At 44.5% G+C, this 14,932-nt stretch overlaps 1 non-coding gene across 1 annotated transcript; it reads left to right on the top strand.

The window, feature by feature from the left end:
- Positions 1–842: 842 nt before the first annotated feature.
- Positions 843–916, top strand: Trnaa-ugc. Its single transcript has one exon. It is a non-coding gene; the product is annotated as a tRNA-Ala (tRNA).
- Positions 917–14,932: the final 14,016 nt, after the last annotated feature.

Genomic DNA, 14,932 nt, shown 5'->3' with positions numbered 1-14,932 from the left:
CCCCCCCCCCCCACCTTTCCCCTTCTGCAAACTGCGCCTCTCTCCTCTCCTCTGCGGCTCTCTGTGTCCTCTGACTGTGCTTCTCTCTCTCCTTCTTTGCCTCTTACCTCTTCTGCTCCATCTCTCCTCCTCACTGCTCTCCCTCTCTGCAGGCCTCTCTTACACTTGCCTGCACACGTGATACCGTCTGTGGCATTCTTTTTCATAATGTGTCCCCAGCTGACATGGGTTTAGGAGACCTACCTTCCGGCCTTCATCTCCTGCCCTCAGACAGCCACCCTGCCACCCCATCATCCCAGCAGCCGGGCCGGGCACTAGGAATCCCCAGCGAAACTGGGAAGTCAGCAGCTTTTTCTGTGTCTCTAGCTGGCTCCAGGGTCACCACCTTCCTCTGCCCAGTGCCCTTCCACGAAGAGCAGAGCTCACAGCCAAAGGACTGACTGCCCCTTCCAATAACCTGCCCTGGGAAAAGGTCCTGAGGCCAGCCACTCATTGCCTGGTGTGACCCTAGTCACCACTGGACTTCTGCAGCCTCAGATTATTCTGGTGTGGGGGAGGGAGTGACCGGCTTTGCCTCAGGCAGAGGAGTTTCACGTTCCTAGATGAGGTGGGCTGGGTGCGAGGGTCACATGCCTTTAATTCCAGCTACTCTGGAGGCTGAGGGCAGAAGGATCACAAATTCTAGGCCAACTTCAGCAACTTAGTGAGACTGTGACTCAGAATAAAAATAAATGGGCCAGAGGTGTAGCTCAGTGGTAGAGCATCCCTGGGTTTACTTGCCAGTACTGGGGGAAAAAATGAGGTAGTAATATTTGGGAAGTTCAGAGAAAGAGAATAGGGGCTGGGGATATAGCTCAGTTGGTAGAGTGTTTGCCTTGCATGCACAAGGCCCTGGGTTCAATCCCCAGCACCACAGAAAGAAGAGAGAAAGAGAAAGAGGTCAAGAGGTGCCACAGTCCCAGCTACCAACCTGTGGACAGCCACCTAACACAGAGACGGTGTAGTAGGGTGGTGGGAACACAGATACCGAGTCCAGCAGAAGACCTGCTTCAACCCCAGCTCTACCCCTTATTCACCGTGTGGCCTTGGGCAAGTTATTCACCTTCTCTGAGCCTCAGTTTCCTCATCCTCCTGGGTGAAAGATGTGGAGCAGTGAATGATCATCTCAAGTTCTTGGTCAGTGCACAGGATTTACCAGGGGAAAATGGAGCACAGATCATTAAATAGCTGTAATGTGCCAAGCTCTGTACATGCATCAAAGGTGGGTTTTGCATGGGAGTTGACCACTCTTAACTTTGGGATTGGATAAGCCTGAGTGCGTGAGGACTGGTGCTGTCACTTACTGCAACAACCTTGTTCTGTGGACCTTTGCTTCCTCATCTATAAAATGAGGGTCATTCCACCAATTTTTTCAGGCTTATTGGATTAAATGAGATAACAGCTGTCAATTGCACTTAGTTAAGTGCTAAAGATTTTTTTTTTTTTTTTTTAGTACCAGAAATTGAACTCAGGAGCACTTGACCACTGAGCCACATCCCCAGCCCTATTTTGTATTTTATTTAGAGACAGGTTCTCACTGAGTTACTTAGGGCCTCACTTTTGCTGAAGCTGGCTTTGAACTCTTGATCCTCCTGCCTCAGCCTCCCCAGCTGCTGGGATTACAGGCATGTGTCACCGCACTTGGCAGTTAAGTGCTTAAGTGTGATGAGGAAATGGTAGACGGTGGTAGTTTTCCCAATGCTATCTCATGACAATCCTAAAAGTGGGCACTAGTTCACCCATTTCCCAGGGAGGATACTGAAGCTCAAAGAGGATGAGTGCATGACTTACCAGGTCACCAGCTGGGGTGGCAGGGTTTGGATGGAGACAGACTCTGGTCTCCTACTTGGCACCAGCACTATTTCAAACTTATCCTTCCCTCTCAGAGCCTCCTGAAGCCCAGGAGCCAAGTCCCAGGTAACAGTCTTCCCTGAAGACAAGCACGCATTGGGCGATGACGTGTTGAGGGGAAAGCAGTCTGTGGGAGCAGGACGTCGCCCAGACAGCTACATTCCCAGGCTCATCCAAGACATCCCAATCCCTCTTGTCCCTTGAACTTGATGTGGAACCACAAATAGAAGAAGGATGGAGAGAGCCTTGAGCCACAAATAATGGGACAGTTGAAACCCTTCAACAAGTGTCTGCTAACATATTGCCCAGGAAGTGTTGTCCATGAGCAAGGAGCATATTTACACCATTGACACCACCCCGGAAACAGAAGTAGTGGGCGCAGCAGCCCATTGGCCCTCAGGGGCCTCCTGTGGAGGGAGGGAGGAGATGGAAGGGGAAACTCATAGGATTGTCCTGTAGGATGTGAAGGAATCTCCAGGCAGAGAAGCCAACCCAGCCCACCTGGACCCCATGACTGAGTCTTCCAGATGTCCTGGGGTAGGAGCCAAATTCGATGGGCAGCCTGCAGTGGGGGGAACCTGCTCATCCATAGCATCTGGACCACAATGTCTGTTCTGTTCCCTAAAAGGCCCCATTCCAATAGCAGGGTGGGACTGCCAATAGCCATCTGGAGTGGGTAGAGGGCTAGGAGTCTTCTGGAAAGAGGCAGGAATAAGATCACTGGCCAATGGCAGTGTCCTAACCACGCGCCACTTCACTACCTGCGTGGTATTTCACCAGCTGGTCAGAGCAGTGAGTCATCCTCCCAACAGAGGGATTCCTGTGCCCCATGCCAGCTGGTTGGTTAGTGCCCAAACAAATCAAGACCCAGAGTCAAGTGCTTGGTGAAGTTGAGCAGGCACCAGGGCTGAATATCAGGCGAGGCTCTGCTGCTTCTCAGAAAATTAGTTGTCTTCAGTGCAGCAAGTTTCTTGTTATGCATTTACTTACCCCTGCCACTCCGCAGACGTGACTCCAGGTCAAAACACCAGCAACAAGGGAACAGTACTGAGGGCTATTGAAAGAAAGAAGAGGGGCTGCAGTTGTGGCTCAGTGATAGAGCTCTTGCCTAGCACATGTGAGGCACTGTGTTTAATCCTCAGCACCACATAAAAATAAATAAATAAAATAAAGGTATGGTGTCCATCTACAACTAAAAAATATTTTAAAACAAGAAAGAAAGAAAGAGGCCAGGCATGGTGGCGCACGCCTGTAATCCCAGCTGCTTGGGAGGCAGAGGCAGGAGGATAGTGAGTTCAAAGTCAGCCTCAGCAATTTAGTGAGGCGCTAAGCAACTCAGTGAGATCCTGTCGAGTGCCCCTGAATTCAACTCCAAGTTATCACAAAATAAGTAAATAAAAGAAAGGGAATTAGGAAGAGCCCAGAAGAGTGGAACTTGCCTCTTGTGATCCCAGCATCTGAGGAGGCTGAGGCAGGAGAATTGCAAGTTCAAACCAGCCTCAGCAAGTAAGCAAGGCCCTCAAACAATTTAGCAACTTAGCAAGACTCTGTCTCAAAATTTAAAAAATAAAAAGGGCTGGGGAAGTAGCTCAGTAGTAAAATACCTCTGGGTTCAATCCCTGGTACCAAGAAGGAGAAGGAGAGAATGACAAAGAGAAAGAGACAAGGAGGATAAAGGAAAAAAGAAGAGAATAAAAATGAATAATGTGTCTGCAGTAAATGAGCAACCAGATGAAGCTATAAGCTCCCTGCTGGCCAAGGCAAAAAGGGAAATGTGATCATGTATAGAGTTCTTTTTTTAAAAATTTTTTAATATTTATTTTTTTTAGTTTTCAGTGGACACAACATCTTTTTATGTGGTGCTGAGGATTGAACCCTGCGCGCCCCGCGCATGCCAGGCGAGCGTGCTACCGCTTGAGCCACATCCCCAGCCCATGTATAGAGTTCTTGACATAAAGGAAATGTGTATGTTGAGTACAATTTTAGGAATTTTTTTTTTTTTTTTTTTTTGGTACTGGGGATTGAACCCAGGAGAGATTTATCACTGAGCCACATCCCCAGCCCTTTGTATTTTTTATTTTGAGACAGGATTTTAGTGAGTTGCTTAGGATTTTGCTAAGTTGCTGAGGCTGGCTTTGAACTTACGATCCTCCTGCCTTAGCCTCCCGAGTCGCTGGGATTACAGGTATGTGCCACAGTGCCCAGCTTCTTTTCAGGATTCTTAAGATCCACTTTCATTTCCTTCCCATATCCATGCCAGGAAGCCATCGTTATTCCCATTGTATGGAAGGAAATTGAGTCTCAGATTTTGCAGTGGACATGGTAGTGGTACTTCATCATGATGCTAACATACCCATGAGCTTCTAGGAATCTTGTCTCCTGACAGTTCACAGAGGTACTTTACCATGGAACTGCATCCCTAGTCCTTTTAATTTTTATTTTGCAACAGTCTTGCCAAGTAGCCTGTCCTTTTTACTTTTATTTTGCAAAAGTCTCACCAAGTTGCTGAGGCTGGCCTTGAACTTGCAATGTTCAATTGTTCCTGTCTCAGCCTCCAAAGTCTCTGAGATTACAGGTGTGCATTACCATGCCCAGCTGGCCCTGGGACTCAGATCCTTGCCCACTCTGCCTCCCCTGGGAGGTCACGGCCAATGGCTAGCTAATGTGGAGGTATAACATCCTGTTGCTAACTTACCCCAACTGAGGACACCCTGAGGGGCTATGCCAGCTCCTGGGCTCTCCGGCTGAGACCTTGGTTACAGTCACTGAGATAAGCCTCTGTTGCTATCCAATGTTACCTCCCTGTATTCATTAGGACACATCTTCCAATAAACCTTGGACTGCAACTCTCAAAATCAGGGTCCTTTCCAGGGCACTTGAACTGAAGCAAATTTGTTAGTAGCTTTTTTTTTTTTTTTTAAGAGAGAGAGAGAGAGAGAGAGAGAGAAGAGAGAGAGAGAATTTTAATATTTATTTTTCAGTTATTGGCAGACACAACATCTTTGTTTGTATGTGGTGCTGAGGATCAAACCCGGGCCGCACGCATGCCAGGCGAGCGCACTACTGCTTGAGCCACATCCCCAGCCCCTGTTAGTAGCTTGTTCAAGGTAATAGCCCAGGGTGTGGTGGCGCATGCTTGCAATCCCTGGGACTCAGGAGGCTGAGGCAGGAGGATCACAAGTTCAAGGTGAGACCCTGCCTCAAGGGTAAAATAAAAAGGTCTAGGGATGTAATTCAGTGTTAGAGTACCCCTAAGTTCAATCCCCAATACTTAAAAAAAAAAAAAAGATAAAAAACAGGTTCCTAGGTTCAATTGCCAGTCCCACAAAAAAAAGTCAAGGTAACCGTCCAGACCCACATTTCCCCACTGTGCTCTGGGGGTAATTTCTCAAAGTTGACAAATATTTTCTTGCTTCAAGCTATAACATTTTAATTTAGCATTTGTTAAAGAGACAAAAGGCTTAAAATGTATATAGTTTCCATAAAAGAAATTCCTTTTATTCTACATAAAAAAGAAGTTTACTTTGACATTGTTACAGATACTATTATTACATGACCAAGCACCTCAAATTTAGTGGTGTAAACAACAACTATTTGATTATGCTTAGAGATTCCATGATCTTGAACAAGGTGTGGCAGGGAGGGATGGCAGTTCTCTGATACGTGCTATCTGGGGCCTCAGCTAGGAAGACCCCAAGAGCTCAGAGCCAGAATCTTCTGGAGGTTTCTGTTCTCACATATCTAGTGCCTGGTCTGGGGATGATTTGAAAGTCACATTCAGCTGGGATTGTGTCTTCTGCAGGTGGCTGGAGTAATTCCAAAGGAAGAATCCAGTCGAGCATGCAGCATCACACACATGTAATCCCAATGATTTGGGACGCTGAGGCAGGAGGATCACAAGTTTGAGGCCAACCTCAGAAATGTAGTGAGACCCTGTCTCAAAATAAAAAGTTGTCAGGATGGAGCTGAGTGCTACAATGGAACTTGGGTGGAAAAAAAGGAAGAGTTCTGAAACCAAGGTGATGGAAGTATTCCAAGAAACCAACTGGCCTGGCCTTAGAAATCACATGTTGCCACCTCTGCCATACTTTAGTGGACAAAGCAGCACCACTTCATCCAGATTTCAGGGAAGGGGACACAAATACCTTTAACATCCTTTTTTGCTTTTTGTTTGTTTGTTTGTTTGTTTGGAACTAAGGGTTTAACCCAGGGACACTCAATCACTGAGCCACATCCCTGGCCCTTTTTAATTTTTATTTTGTGACAGGATGTTGCTGCATTGCTTAGGGCCTTGCTAACTTGCTGAAACTGTCCGAGAACTTGCAAACCTCCTGCCTCAGCCTCCTAATTGAATTGCTGGGATTACAGGTGTGTGCCATTGTACCTGGCCTTTCTTTCTTTCATTTTTTTTGGGGGGAGGGGCGGGGTACCAGGGATTGAACTCAGGGGAAATGGACCACAGAGCCACATCCCTAGCCCTATTTTGTATTTTATTTAGAGACAGGGTCTCACTGAGTTCCTAAGCACCTCACTGTTGCTGAGTACTCACAATCCTCCTGTCTAAGCCTCCTGAATTGCTGGGATTACAGGCGTGTGCCACTGTGCCTGGCTTCCTTCTTTCTTTTTGAGGTGATGGGGATTGAACCTAGGGCTTCACATATGCTAGCAATGAGCTCTACCACTGAGCTACACACCCAGCCTGTGGACTACACCTCTTGGGGGGAAGTGCATCAAAGAATTTGCAGCCATCTGCTTTTTTAAAAGTTTATTTATTAATTTTGAGATGGTACCTCCTTTTGTTGCCCAGGCTGGCCCCAAACCAAGTAATGGTCCTGCCTACCAGCCCACCCCCATCCCCAGCTTGGACTATAGGTGAACGCTACTGTTACATTGTTTACAATGCTTAAAACAAAAAATAATCTAAAAGCCCAGCAATCATGAAGGGTTGAATGATTTGGGGCACAATGTGTCTATATACATAGAGTATATCTGTATATATACTATGTCTGGGTTGTTTTCTGTTTTTGTTCTAATTAGGTAGACATGGCAGTAGTATGCATTGACACTTCATACATAAATTGAGTATAATTTCTCATTCTTGTGGTTGTACATGATGTAGAATCATACTGGTCGTGTAGTCATATATGTACATAGGGTAATAATGTCAGATTTATTCTACTAACCTTCCTACCCCCATATCCCTCCCTTCCCTTCACTCCCTGTACCAAATCCAGAGAACCTCTATTCTTCCCTAGCCCTGCCCCTATTGTGAATAAGCATCTATATATCAGAGAAAACATTCGACCTTTGGTTTTGGGGATTGGCTTATTTCGCTTAGCATAATATTCTCCAGCTCCATCCATTTACCAGCAAATGCCATAATTAAATTCTTCTTTAAGGCTGAGTGATATTCCATTGTGTATATATACCACATTTTCTTTATCCATTTGTCTGTTGAAGGGCACCCAGGTTCCATAGTTTAGCTATTGTGAATTGAGCTGCTATAAATATCAATATGGCCATGTCACTGTAGTATGCTGATTTTAAGTCCTTTAAACCAAGGAGTGGGATAGCTGGGTCAAATTGTGGTTCCATTCCAAGTTTTCTAAGGAATCTCCATACCCCTTTTCATAATGATTGCATCAATTTGCAGTCCCACCAGCAATGTATGAGTGTACATTTTTCCCCACATCCTCATCAACATTTATTGTTGATTGTATTCTTGATAATTACCATTCTGACTGGAGTCAGATGAAATATTAGAGTAGTTTTGATTTGCATTTCTCTAATTGCTAGAGATGTTGAACATTTTTTCTTATATTTGTCAATCAATTGTATTTCTTCTTCTGTGAAATGTCTGTTCAGTTCCTTGGCCCATTTATTGATTGGTTATTTGTTTTTTTGGTGTTAAGTTTTTTGAATTCTTTATATATCCTGGATATTAATTCTGTATCTGAGGTACGTGTGGTAAAGATTTTCTGTTCATCCCAGGGATGCAAGTTTGGTCAAATATATGGAAATCAATAAATGCAATTTATCACATCACATCAGTAGATTTAAAGACAAGAATCATATGATCATATCAATAGATGCAGAAAAAAGTATTTAACAAAATACAGTACTTGTTTATGTTCAAAACACTAGAAAAACTAGGGATAGTAGGAACATACCTCAACATTTTGAAAGCTATATATGCTAAACCCAAGGCCAGCATCATTCTAAATGGAGAAAAATTGAAAGCATTCCCTCTAAGAACTGGAATAAATTCTTAGAGGATGCTCTCTTTTACCACTTCTATCCAACATCATCTTTGAAACTTTAGCCAGAACAATTAGGAAAAAGAAATTAAAGGGATATGAATAGGAAAAGAAGAACTCAAATTATCACTATTTGCTGATGACATGATTGTATATTTAGAAGATCCAAAAAGTTCCTCTGGAAAACTTCTAGAACTAATAAATGAATACAGTAAAATTGGAAGGAAATAAAATCAACACCCAGGGGCTGGGGATGTGGCTCAAGCGGTAGTGCGCTTGCCTGGCATGCGTGCGGCCCGGGTTCGATCCTCAGCACCACATACAGACAAAGATGTTGTGTCCGCCAAATACTAAAAAAATAAATATTAAAATTCTCTCTCTCCCTCTCTCTCACTCTTTCTTTAAAAAAAAAATCAACACCCATAAATCAAATGTGTTCCCATACATCAGTGATAAATCTACTGAAAGAGAAATTAGAAAAATTAACCTGTTTACAATAGCCTGCAAAAAAAAAAAAAAAAAAAAAAAAAAAAACTTGGGAAGCAATCTAACAAAAGAGGTGAAAGACCTCTACGATAAAAACTACAGAACACCAAAGAAAGAAATTGAAGAAGACCTTAGAAGATGGAAAGACCTCCCATGCTCCTGGATAGGCAGAATTAATATTGTCAAAATGGTTATACGACCAAAAATGTTACACAGATTTAATGCAATTTCTATTAAAAATCCCAATGACAGTCTTCACAGAACTAGAAAGAGCAATCATGAAATTCATTTGGAAAAAATAAGAGACCCAGAATAGCCAAAGCAATCTTTAGCAAGAAGAGTGAAGCAGAAGGCATCACAGTACTAGACTTTAAACTATACTACAGAGCCATAGTAACAAAAACAGCATGGTATTGGCACCAAAACAGACACATAGACCAATGGAACAGAATAGAAGACACAGAGACAAACCCACATAAATACAGTTATCTCATAATGGACAAAGGCACCAAAAACATTCATTGGAGAAAGTGTAGCCTATTCAACAAATGGTACTGGGAAAAATGGAAAGCCACATGTAATAAAATGAAATGAAATCCTTATCTCTCACCATGCACAAAACTCAACTCAAAGTGAATTAAAGACTAGAAAAGAGACTCTGTATCTTCTATTGAAGAAAAAGTAGGCCCAAATCTCTGACGTGTTGGCCTAGGATCTGACTTCCTTGTTTCGTTTTGTTTTTCGATACTGGGGGTTGAACCTAGGGGCACTTTACCACTGAGTTACAGTCCCCTTTTTTCTTCGACTCAGGGTCAGGCTAAATTCCTGAGGCTGGCCTCAAACTTGTAATTCTTCTGCCTCAGCCGCCCAAGTGGCTCAAGCGGTAGTGCGCTTGCACTACCAAGGGATTATAGTCACGTACCACTGCACCCAGCTGCCATGTAGTTTTTATTTGTATTTTTTTGGTACCTGGGATTGAACCCGGGGCACTTAACCACTGAGTCACATCCCCAGCCCTTTATTAAAATATTTTATTTAGATACAAGGTCTTGCTGAGTTGCTTAGAGCCTTGCTAAATTGCTGAGACTGACCTTGAACTTGTGATCCTCCTGCCTCAGCCAGTCAAGCCACTGGGATCACAGGTGTGCGCCACCATGCCCAGTTTATCATATAGTCTTTTAAAAGATGGTGTGATGTCATAAAGGTTTTTTTTTTTTTTTTTTTTGTCAGTACCATGAATTGTTCCCAGGGTCTCCCACAAGCTTGGTAAGTGCTCTGCCACTGAACCACACTCCCAGCCAGGCCCCAGAGTTGTCAAGGTTTTGTTTTTTTTTCTGAACCTGTGGCTGGGCTAGTTAGGCCACATTGAAATTGTATACGACGTAATTTATTTTACTTTTTGCAATGCTGGGAATTGAACCCAGGTCCCAGCACATGCTAGGTAAATGCTCTACCACTGAGTTATATCCCCAGTTCCCCCAAGTTTTTTGTTGTTGTTGTTGTTTTTGGGGTTTGGTACCAGGATTGAACTCAGGGGCACTCGACCACGGAGCCACATCCCCAGCCCTATTTTGTATTTTATTTAGAGACAGGGTCTCACTGAGTTGCTTAGCACCCCACTGTTGCTGAGGCTGGCTTTGAACTCTCGATCCTCCTGCCTCAGCATCCTGAGCCTCTGTGATCACACCACGCCCAGCTCCCCCAAGTTTTTTTTTTTTTTTTTAATAGTTGGACACAATACCTTTATTTTACTTATTTTTATATGGTGCCGAGGATCGAACCTAGGGCCTCGAATGTGCTAGGCAAGCACCCTACCACTGAACCACAACCCCAGCCCCTCCCCCAAGTTGTTTTTTAAATTGCAAATATATTCAATAAACCAGGCTGGGAGTGTAGCTCAGTGGTAAAGCATACCACTATACTAAGGCCTGCATGTCAGGCCTGCTTGAGGTCCTGGTGTTCAATCCCCAGTGCTAAAAAATAAAAATAAAAATAAAAAATCAGTAAGCTGGCCTCTCCTTTGTGCCAGCCCTGAACTAGCCTTAGGGATACAGAATCAGTATGAACCAGCCCCTTGCTGATATTCTAGTGGGACAGACACGTGAGAGAAGGGATGTTCCTCTTTGGCAACTTTCCAAAGGAGATAGCACTTGAGTTTAAAAAAAAAAAAAAAATTAGCCAGACAATAAAGAAGGCAAGTGTTGTCATGGTGGTCGACCCAGCAACCCTTCCACCAATTGTAATCTAATTTCTGCTGTTGCACGTTGGTTTAGCAATGGGCATGTGACCAGTCCTGGCCCATGTGAGGCGAGGGGAAGTTGTAGGGGTTTCTGAGAAAAGTTTCAGAGCATCTAATAGACATCAGACAAGGTCCATTTTTCTTCCTGTGGCCTTTGTCAAGTTGGGGTGAAGTTTGAATCTCCTGCCATATTCTTTCAACTCAGAGAGGGATCAACTTTAGATTCAATCTGCTCCCAAGGATGGTGGAGAAAAGGGACAAGAAAGAGCTGGCTCCTCTACATTTTTGAGCTGCTGATTGTCTAGTGCCTGGGGCCCATCTAGTTGCCTCTCCGAGCAAGATAATTGTTTTCCTGATTATTTTAACCGGTTTGAGTCAAGCAGGTCTGTTTTCTTGCAACTGAAAGCATCCCAACTACTGCAGAAGATCATTCCAAGCCCAGCAAGGGATGAAAGAGGGTCCCTGTGCATAGCAAGGTGAGGAAGAAGCTAGGCAGGGGAGGAGGGACATAGAGAGCTGCTAGCAGAGAGGCCAGCAGGGCTAGGGCACAAGATTATGCCATTAGGTGCCAGGGCTTTACCTGGTGGGCAATAGGAAGATGGTCAAGAGTTCTAAGCAGCAACATGATTTGTTGAAATTTGTCTCTTAGGAAAATCAGGAAAATCACCCTGCTAGCTGGGAACAATTTGAAGGAGAGAGCGAGCGAACGAGTTCAGGGAGGCCAGCTAGAAGATTGATGCTCATGGGGAGAGAGGATGGGGCAAGGGCAGTGAAATGGACAGCAGCAGAGAGTTGAGAAATATTAAGTTGGCAGGTTGCCAAACCGAGAAATCATCTGGCTATGGTGGAGAAGAGAGGAGGTGAAGTTCCTTCCTGAGTTTCAGGCTTGGGCTTCTGGAGGACAGAGGCACCATGAACTGAGAAGTGAATGCCATGGAATTTTGTAGGAAGCAGAGTTTAGTCTGGGCGTGGTGTGTGGAGATGTCCCAATCCCTCATTAATACAGAGAAGCCCTACTGATGGGCATCTGTGGCCATTCTTCTGGTAACCATCTCTATTGGTTTGGGGGAACTGTCCCCCACCCACTGGGTAGGGTCTTGGAGGACTGCCATTAGTCTGGCCAAAGGGTGGATCACACTCTGAACTAGGTCGATGAAATGCTTTCCCTGGGGCTCTGAATCTTCCAAGGTAATCAATTCATACCCAAGGTGGGGTTTTGTCTTAATCTTGGCTCCCCAAACTTTACAGCCTGAGCAAGGAATCCTGTGCAGGTAATGCATCTGGGAAGTGATTCCAGGAAGCCAGAGAAAGAAAACGGAAAAGAGAGGGAAGAGAACTGTCACACAACTTCCTGAAGTCGCCTGCTCCAGCCCCCTGGAACCTCCTGCAGAGAAGAGCTTGAGTTTCAGAACAGCACTGTGGGGGCAGGTGGAAGGGAGAGGCTTGGTCACTTGGCTCTTGTCCCCCCTGGGTGAGGGTGCACACTCCATTCTCTGGGTTGCCCACAAGTGAGCGCCCAGTAGGTACCCACAGGCACCTTGGATGGCAGCATCGGAAAGGCCTGGGGCAGGGAGAGGGGGCCACACCCCTCATTTTGAGATGCAGTGCTATTCGTACACATCACAGCAAACCCAAACTAAAAGAAAAGACCACGGTAAAGCAGGGGGTGGTGGTGAGAGGATGTGAGGCAAAGCCTGGGAGCTTCTGATGGTCAGCCTTATAAAAGGCGACTGCCTTATCTCCAGAGCTGTTCTCTGATGTCCTCTCCAAGCCCTGATTGTTCAGCCTTTCTCTCAGTTCTGTAGGAGCAAGCTAGACTATCCCCTTCCAGTGGACTCCTTTTGGGGTCAAAATAGCCATGGGCAGTTTCTGTTGCTGATGAAGGAAACCCCTATTGGATGCAGTTCATGACATTATAGAGACAACCCAAAAATTGATGGGGTAGCTGTGGGGGGTAGCTCAGGGTTAAAGTGTGCGTTTGGCACGTTTGGGGCCGTGGGTTCTATCTTCAGCACCATCAAATAAGCAGCTGGGGATCAAATCAAATAGAACATTTTCTTGTAATATTACTTCTTATATTTTTGTTTGTTTTGAAGCTTTATTTATTCTTTTTTTTTTTGGTCTGGGGATTGAACCCAGGGATGCTTTACCACTGAGCCACATCCCCAGCCCTTTTTATATTTTATTTAGAGACAAGTTCTCACTGAATTACTTAAGGCTTCACTCATTTGCTGAGGCTGGCTTTAAACTTGTGATCCTCCTGCCTCAGCCTCCTAAGCTGCTGTACCACCACACCTGGCATAAAGCTTTACTTATTTATTTAAATTTTTTTTTAGAGTTTCATTGGCTGGTCTCAAACTCCAGGGTTCAAGTGATCCTCCTGCCTCAGTCTCCTGAGTCTCAGCTGGGCCTATAGGCATATGTCCTGTAGGCCCCATGCCTGGGTCTGTGGATAGTCTTTCCTTCCTTCCTTCCTTTTTTCCTCCCTCCCTCCCTCCTTCTTTCTCTCTTTCTTCCTTCCTTTCTGTTTTTGTCTCTACAGAGGATTGAACCCAGGACCTTCTCTGAAGGGAAGCACTTTACCACTGAGCTACATCCCAGCCCTTTCTATTTTATTTTGACACAGCTTCTTGCTAAACTGTCCATGCTCAAGCTTCAATCCCCCTGTGTCAGTCTCCTGAGTCACTGGGATGACATGCTTGTGCCACCGTGCTCGACTGGAACACTTGGAACCTGAAGTGAAGTGTGTCCACCTACTACTGGCTTCATCACCAGGTTGTCTAACAGCAAAGACATACCCGTATTCTCATTAAAGCCCAGGACAAGTGTCCTCCACCAAGCCAAAAGAGGGTCTCGAATATACAGCATCTAAAAGTGAGTCTGTAGATCAGGGTATGCTCTTGACCCTGAGCGATGGGGCACGTGTTCATGAGTTTATGGGTACAGGTAGCATCACACTGTGAAATTTAGAACCATCTGAGCGAGCATGTGTGTGCTCATGTGTGCGCGTAGCATGCATGACGCCTGACCAGCTTACTTCCACAGAGATGTCCACAGTCATTTATCAGGTGTCATTTTTAGGGACCATGAAGAAAAGTCAGGGGGAAAAGATGACTTGGGTAGTAAAGACAAATTAGGAGAGTGGAGACAGGCCACATGTGTCCATTTTTTCATTCCATGAGCGTTAACTGAGCGTGGATATTAGATATCTGTGCCCTCCAGGAGATCCAAGTCTAACGAAGCTTTTAGGCACAAACAGAGAGTTCACTAGGAATCAGGCACAGTGGTGCACACCTGTAATCCCAGCTACTCAGAAGGCTGAGGCAGGAGAGTCACAAGTTCAAGGTCAGGCTCTGCAACTTAGTGAGACTCTGTCTCAAAATAAAAAGGGCTAGGAATGTAGCTCAGCAGTAGATCACCTAAGGATTCAATCCCCAGTACCCCCAAAAAAAATGTTTGATAGGAAATTATGAGAACAAAGACAAAAAATCCACAATGTGGCATAAAGGATTGAGAATTTTACTACAGTCCTTCCTAGGAGAAGGACTGTAGTAAAATTGTGTGTTCAATACTCAGTACCAAAATAATAATAATTTATTGTTATTATTTAATATTATTAAATTAATTAATTTTTAAAATACCAGAGATGTGAAGCAACAGGGAACATTAGGAGGCCTGGTGATAAGTTAATGGGGGAGTTAGAGAGTTTAGGTTGGATCCTATAGTTTACAGTTGACAATGAACAGTTTTTGGTGTTTCCCTCCAAATATTTTCTATATCTCTCCAAACACATTATGAATATATCCTATTTCTAACAAATGAATCCACTATATATCTATATGTGTATGTGCAAGTCTCGCTATTCTGTAGCTTGCTTTTTTTTTACTTAATAGATTCTAGGTTTCTTTTCATGTTACATATAGATACATATCATTCTTTTTAACAGCTTCATAATGTCCCATAGTATAGGTGAACAAATTACCTTCCAAAATAAGAATGTGTGAATGTTCCAGTGAGCCCGTCTCCTCGCCGCAGCTGCCGCCTCCTCCCCCTCTTCCTC

The sequence above is a fragment of the Marmota marmota genome, unplaced genomic scaffold, assembly GCF_001458135.2.
Source record: "Marmota marmota marmota unplaced genomic scaffold, marMar, whole genome shotgun sequence".
NCBI classification, from domain to species: domain Eukaryota; kingdom Metazoa; phylum Chordata; class Mammalia; order Rodentia; family Sciuridae; genus Marmota; species Marmota marmota.
The sequence above is the reverse complement of the archived record's forward strand: the minus strand, read 5'-3'. Positions and strand labels throughout refer to the sequence as shown.